Here is an 8200-nt window from a genome sequence, read left to right on the forward strand (position 1 = left end):
CCCACCCCCCACCCCCCTCAGCTGGAAGGAAGTGATGTGCCATGTGTGGCACAGATGACAGGAGGATTAATGGTACAGTTTAAAGAGGGAGGGGGAGACAGAGGGTGGGCAGGCAGTTCCACACAGCTGATGCGTATTAGTCCGTCTGACACCTAGCAGATGTGTGTTGCTGCACCATGGTCAGTGTGAGCCTGCAGGCTGGCTCAGTTGAAGTATTAAACTTGACACTCATGCAGTAATGGTTAGGATGGGAGACTAGAAACATGTGACGAAATGGTTTTTAGCAAGTGAGTAAGTAAGACCCATTCATCTCACAAGACTAGTGGTTGCACTGTATTTTCTCAAGCAAGATGTTGGAAATCCTAAAAAAAAATGACCTCAGAAACTCACTCCCACAAGCCCAGTGCTCTGATTAACCAGTGATATTCATTCTTTACATCCGTTGCAATCATAAATGGTTGAGAACATTGGAGCAGTATGTCCCTGAATCTAGACATAAAAAAAATGTTCCAACCTTCCAGACATCTGTGCTGCATCATGGGAAAAAAAGACAAAAATCTGGAGAGAGTGGATCAGCCATAAAACATCCTAATGCTGATTTATTCTGTATATCTGAAAGCCCTTTGTTAAGAATCATCCTGATGCAGCTCTTCCAGTGACAGTTCTGATGTTTGCTTCCAAGGGGAGCTGCAGCGCCGCCGTGATGCCGCTAATAAATTATGTGAAAAGTACTTCAAACAAATAAAACCAAATCCGGGGTGCACGCCAACTTTCCTCTCGCTTTTGAACAGTGACCAAGTTCTTCCTTACTGTAACCTAGCAACGGGTTACGTGCAAACATAAAAGTATGTGGAAACAGTAGCAAATGAGAATTATTTATGACAAATTCTAAATGTAATTTCATTATCTTGTTACTCAGAGGAAAAAATTCGAATAATTCTCGGGAGCTACTGCTAAGATAAAATTATTTGTTTTTGCACCAACACACATAGAATTAAGACACAGTGGAATTCCTCTGTCTCTGCTTGGACAGTCTTGCAGGAGTGGGTGGAAGATTAATGACGTACACCTGGTCCACAAAACCCTGAAGCCCACTACCACCACTACCACCACCACCACCCACTCCATCTCTTTTGTCCACTGGCCCAAAACCCCCTTTCTGGTTCTCCTGGTACATCTGGCCAGTAGTGTGGAAAACACTTTCTTCACACTTTTCCACCCATGCACTGGTTTCAGAGGGTGTGGTTTTGCAGCTACTGCTGCAGTGGAAACATCTACTCGTCCAACTACCCCTCTCTGGAGCTTTCAGTTGCGGGTGTGGAGATTTAGAAATTCTGATGATGTGTCATTAACAAAAAAACTCCATATTAACTGAATTACTAAAAGACAAGAGCACAAAAATGAGCTACTGAACTATGATCGATGACATTTCCTATCACTTCACATATTTAGCGGGTTATGATAGGAGACTTACATAATCAGTTATCTTCAGATTAGACTGTAGTTTTTGCTCTCAACAAAAAAGCTTTAACACTGATCTGGGGTCAGAGCTAAAGACCTCAGACACAGCATCTTAAGGATTTCGTTTTTTTCTCTCACCACACTTATTTGACATTGCAGCGAGAACCAAGACAGGTCGAACAGAAGACAAGCGTTTTCAAACTTTTTGATAAAGGAAAAGGGAGAGCACACACGCCCCTCTCTACTCTGCTCACATGCATCATACATAACATTGCTGAGGTTTCCTCCTTCACCCTAACTGTGGTTCACCTCTTGCCCTTGCAGCACTCTCACCACTAAAGTATAGGCTTCAGTCAAGTCGCTAAACGCACGCTGTCTGATATTTATGAGCTATAAGCCAAAAACACTTTGCAACCCTGTGATTAAGACACCCGTCATAAGCTCACATGTTACGACAGAACTATGCTCTATGCTCAAGTCAATTCACTATTTATAATCTAAAGACAGTGCAATCAAGGTCAATCTGTAAGAATTGAGAAATGAGGCAAGTTTGCAAGAAGCATTTGTCTTTCTGCAACATAGGAAAGTTAAAACTTACCCTGAGCTGAAGTAGCTGTACTCCACTGTATTTGTTTTTGAAGAAAAAAAATAATATCAGTTATGTAGAATGACTGCAAGCTGGACTTTTGGTCATTATCCTCCTGGTAAATTCCCCTTGCTGGCTTTTCCAGCACCTCCCGAAGGAAGGTGGCTGAGCAAAGCGGTGATAAGAGATGTAAAGAGAAAGGGGTCCTGAGTGAAGGGGGGAAATGTTTGAGACAGAAAGAGACAGACACCCTCCCGGTCTCAAACCAGAGGAGCTGTGGTGCTGAGTTCAAGGCTGGGATGGGACAAACTTCTAAACTCCTGGAGTTCTGCCACCTCTCTCTTTCTCCTCCCACTTTCTCTAAAGACAGAAAAAAAAAAAAGAAAAAGGCGGGAGAGGAGAGGGTGAGCTGGGGGCTGAAAAGAAGTAAATGAAAACCAGACACATAGCCCTGTTTGGTCTGGATGTGAGCAGTGGGGAGGATGATGTCACAAATCTGGAGCGGATTTTCTCCATACCTTTTCCTACATTTTGCCATTTCTCCCTGTACCTCTGTAGGGCCCGTTCTCCTTTTTGTTTCGACAAACAAAAACAATCTATAATTAGCCAGACACTGTGTTCTACCCTTTTGTCACTGAATTAAAATAACAGCTTAATAAAACATATCATAGTTTGAGTAACTACTGCAGCATCCATTGATAAAGTGAAGTAGAGCAAGTTTGTCTTGAAGATGGTCAGTTTACACCCCACAGTCTCTTCAGCTGATAAATATAATGTTTTGTCTCTCGGCCATCCTGGAAAGAAGTCTCACCAAATAAAACAATTCAACTTGTTCTGGCAGAGGCTGAAAATGTGAAGGAAAAGCAGTGACAGAGCGCCATGAATTTAATTGTTCCACACTATAAAATAAAATTAGCTATGAAGCTACACAGCAAACACAGCCTATTACAACAATACTTATGCGTTCATTTTTATTTACACCAACTAACTAACCTCAACTAACCCTTCTGGTAGGATTTCATGAGCTAGCTGCGTCCCAGCTGCATCTATACACTAATCTTCTTTTTAAAACTCTAGGACCTTCTCACTGGGGAAAAGCAAACATGATAACTATATAAAGTATAAATAAAATTTGCACTAAATTTAACATTTATCTTAAAGTAGCTCACTTTTATTGTACTGTTCATGTGTTTTTGTGGACAGTTCTGGTCACAACAAGAAAGAAAAAAACTTTTAATAACTTTTAAAGCTGCACTGACCAATACTTTTGAGACTGTTCTCCTGTAAAAAAAATAAATAAATAAAAAATAAACAAGCCCATTGTTTATCTGTGCAGCAGGTTATTATAACCCATGCATTTTGTTGCTGGGCGACATCTAGTGGTTGTAGTAATTATGACAGGAGCGAAGGGAAAAGTGCGGTGACAGAGTGTAAAGAGAGTCCACGTCAGGAGGAGGTTATACTGAATGGATCGGTCAATGATTCCCATGGGAAACCAACAGTTTATGTTGCTTATTTAATCGCAAAGCTAACAAGGTCCATGTTATCCATGTTGCTTTCACCAATAGTAGTCGAGGCTGATGAGACCTAATCAGGGAACAATCGTGGATGTCTCCGTCATCATTTCCAAAGGTTTCCATTTTTGCCCTTCCAGACAACAACGTAACCCCGGAATTTTCAAACTAAAATGGGGCAGCAGCATTTCCAAAATGATCTGTTTCTGGGGCTCCAAAACGCTGGGGTAGTGTGAACGGCAGGAGGAAACGTAGGAAAATCGATGATTTTAAAATAAAAACATATGTGTGGATGTAGCCTTTGTCACCTAACTCTGCAGTCCCCCTCAGTTCTGCAGAGCGTTTTAACCTCCTGTTACCATCCAGCAGCAGCAGGAAACTGTTTTCAGTGTGATAAAGCATCTATACACAACATGCCCAGCACCAAATTGCTAGTGAACATACTGGAGCATTTAGCAGCTAACGAAAAAGATATTTCCCTCATGAGATGGTGGTAACTGAAACAGAGCTAAACTTTATAAGGTGATAATATGAACGTGTTGTGATTGCAGCTTGTTCAGTTCAACAACATTTCAGTTTGTTATTTTGAAAATGTTCATTTACGGACAGTACTCCAAAGTCACAATGTGACTGCTGAGTGTGTGTGCTTACCATTTACGTGTCAACATCAGTACATTAATGCATAGTATAGGATGTTTTACAATGTATGCAAAGAACTACACAATTCACTAAATGTCAACAGGAAGGAACACTTTTGAAATCCCAAAGTCCAAGCCAAATACAGGCAGGACCTCTGCAGAGTGTTTCTGTCAGTGAGCTAACACAGACTTTGTTCCCAGAGGTCAGTGTTCTGTGAAAATAACTGCTCCCTCACATTTGTTTGAATAAAGGTTGAAAGCTGAGCTCTCACATCAGGTAAGGTATAACCTCTTTTACCCCACTGAACTCTCCCTGCAGTTACACTATCTGTTAATTCATCAGAGAGAGAGAGAGAGAGAGAGAGAGAGAGAGAGAGAGAGAGAGAGAGAGACTCAAAATTGCACCATATGGAAGTATTTACAACACTGGTCCAATGCATTCATGTTCTGTTGTGTGTAGTTCATTACTCACACCACCAATATTTCCTGCGAGTCTCTGCAGTGTTATGATGGCGCTAGGCAACCGCTGCTGTAATGTCCACTGAGTTACAAGCTGTTATGCACTCAGAGAGAAAATGAAGATCTAATAAGCAGCAAGAATGGAACAAAATAATGAATTTAACTGCTTCCTTAACAAAAAAAATGTTAATGAGGGTTTTTAATGTAAATCAGTTCTTATTTAATGCATTCATCTACATTGTGAGTTGAAATCGAAGCAAGACGCAGGCAGATCAGCAAGATCCAAATATTTTTTCATCATTAGGAAACATGTCTTACATATATTCCCTTGTGAGTGAGCACTAACCCAACACAGACCCTTCGAAATCAAAACCTCACACAGCCTCAGTCTGACGAGCGCTAATACTTATATTGTTGGTAGATGTTAATGTCACGCTCACACAGCTTTTAACAATTGCCCGAGTTGAAGACAGAGCTGACATCTGTGTTGAAGGTATTCTTTGATGCGTGCCACCAAGGTGACTTCATGCGGGTGGATGAAAGTGTAGATTGTTTCCTGTGATGCTTTTCAAAGCTGCCCCGACTCTTGTTTCTGTCATTAACAACTGCCAGCTTTCATAATATGAGACAGGACAGATTAGAAAAAAAAAAAAATGGAATAAATGGTCATTTTCTTCAACATCCACATGATGTTTTAGGTGTGGTTGTAATGTCACTAGGTTCCTACAGTATGTGGAAATTATGAAAAGCATAGGAAATGTATCCTTAAGCCCTGTACAACCCCGTGAACACACACTCAAGTTTACTTTATTCTTAAATAAAAGCATGAGACTCCCCCTCCACATAACTGAAGTATTCACACTGGTTTCTAGAAGTTGCTTTTCTCGCCTGTGAAGACATTACCGTTAGGAACAAACTGTTCACCAGCCAGTTTGAGGAAAATGCATGTGTTGATTCCACCAACATACTTGTTTCCATTGGAGCATAAGCAAATAACTGGGTGGGGATGGAGTGGCCTTAACTCACTCCTACCGTGTCTGATGAGGAAAGTATTAATACTCGCAGTTACAGTAGATGCTCACCAGAAGGAACTGCAAATCGGAGAGAGAAGCAATGACGAGTCATTATTTGCTTTACCTTTGTAAAGCTGCCTCCCTTCAGCCATAACCCAACACAAGCATGCACGTGTGCTCTGGTTCGGCTCATGTTCACCCTGACTTCTTACACATAAACCAAGAACAGCAAACATGAGGTCATTTAGAATGACAGGTAACTCATTTATTGGGCAGTTTTGTTAATGGCGTCCTTCAGCATTGGTGCTACATGGACCCAAACGGGGAAATCAAATTCTAGTGAATGATAGCAAGTCATCCTGCACTTCTTATGTGTATGTTTATGCTTTCTGGTGTCACATGGAGCTCACAAAGAAATAATTAATCATGAGTACTGTTCTAGACTGCTACTGGATCTCATTTTATATAGTGTTGAGCAGAGAGAGGTGAAAAAGAGGCATCTTTCACCATAGCTAATATTAGAGGAAAATCTTATTTCCTGTCTAGTATACCTGTCTCCATGCCAAGCATCAACCTCCAGGCTGAAAAATGAAGCAAAATCAGAAGTGACAGATGGGTAAATGAATGCTCGCCACAAACCGGCATTTACCGAGGTGTCGGCTCTACACACGAGCCACCTCTTTATACATTTAAATGTGTAAATGTTTTTAAATTTTGGCAGTGTCAGGCACAAGCTCACACTGAGCTTCAAAACCGCTTCAGAAACCTGCGGGTGAAGGAGGCTACATTCATCTATATATACAGTCTATGCTCCATGCACACTATACCAATGATGCGCATTGTATTACCCTAAGACTTGACATGCTATTCAGTAAAGGCCTTTCATTTACATGAACATATCAAAATTCACTTCAGAAAGAATGGTAAGATTTTTCTAAGGCCCCTGTAAAGACCCCTGTGAGATTTGCTGGACAGCATGACCGTGTCAAATTCAACATGTGATGAAAAAGTGGGACATGTGTTCATACTGGCCACCAGCATGAGTTAACACAGTTCAGGATAAGAGGTCAGGTGCCAAAGTGTTAGACTGGGCCAGGTTCAAAAGTACAGCAGAGGTCTACAGAGAATTTAAATCAAAGCCAGTGATATACCTATTGAGGTGATCAGTTTTTTTGTTTTGTTTTTTTTTTAAGCATTTGGGGCACAAGTCAAATTCAATCTGTCAAAAGACTCTACAGTGCTCTACTCCAGTGGTCTGTTTTGTTTGACCTAAGACCAGTAACATTAATGGCTTACATACAAAGTCATTATCACCATAGTCAAATCCTTCCTTTTATATTCATGCACATGGTATAATACTGACTGGCGCATGTGCTGTACTTTCCACTTTCTGAATGACTTTGACTCAGTACTGCCCAATGACTCAGGAAAATATGACACAAGTTATTTTACACAAGGATCTATGGTCTCTTCATGCAGCAGAATAAGCATTAGCACTGGTGGTAATGTGGTACTAGCACTGCATACATGCATATGGTAATGTTCAGATCAGTATAGCAATAGTAAAGACAAAGAATTTGTCCCAGAGGTGAATTGATAATAGTATAATCCGCAGGGTTCCTGGTTCTCCACTATAACCAAGCAGAGACGATGGGGCTTTGAGTTCTTTTTGTTGCTTCCAATAGGTAGCCATATCCAAAAACCAAGCTACTGTTCATTTCCTGAGGTGGGATATAGCGATCACATCTGGACATACAAGCTGAGGCATCAGTCTAAATATGGAGCTTATCTAAAGATCATTCTGTTCGGTCCTGACTTGAATAAGTGGCTAGATCACAGGCTTCATTCATCCGGGGGAAAATGCTGAGCAATCGCTCCAGGTTTACTTAACAGGGTGATGGAGGCCAAGCTAGTAGAGGAAGGCAATTTGAGTTTGCTGTTAAAGCTGTAATTCTCCCTCAAAAGTGTTTATATACTGTATGTCATTAACACTTCATTCTAGGCTTTTGCACATGAAGGGTCTCTCACAAGGGTAGAATTGACAGCATGGAAAGAGGTAACCCTTAATTTAAGTTTAATACATTTAATAGTGTCCTATATTATGATTCATACACTAATATATTTGTTGTTGGCTCTTTATATAATATATAATTATATAATTATAACATGTAAATCTGGGCTATTGTTTCTAATCTGCATTGTCCTATCCAGGTTCCTCTGGAAACATGAACATTATGGTGCACTGAGAAATTTATACAGGAAACAATATGTCATATAATCAAATATCAAGAGGCTTTAATAGACCATAATGCAATGTTGCACTGACTATGTGTTTTTTATGCAGGGTTCAATCAGGAAGACTACTCCATCCTTTCTCCTTTAGTCTGTAGTTTCTTACATCTTTTATCATCTTAGTGAAAGATTGTAATTACTAAAAAGGAGAACACCACTATTCCCTATCCCGCTATTAACGTGTTGAACTGCATTGCGCATTGTTTTAGCAGTTCAACAATACTTGTCACAATTACA

This window comes from Seriola lalandi, unplaced genomic scaffold (genome assembly GCF_002814215.2).
Source record: "Seriola lalandi dorsalis isolate HSWRI2012SDOR001 ecotype SW California unplaced genomic scaffold, Sedor1 jcf7180002054385, whole genome shotgun sequence".
NCBI lineage: Eukaryota > Metazoa > Chordata > Actinopteri > Carangiformes > Carangidae > Seriola > Seriola lalandi.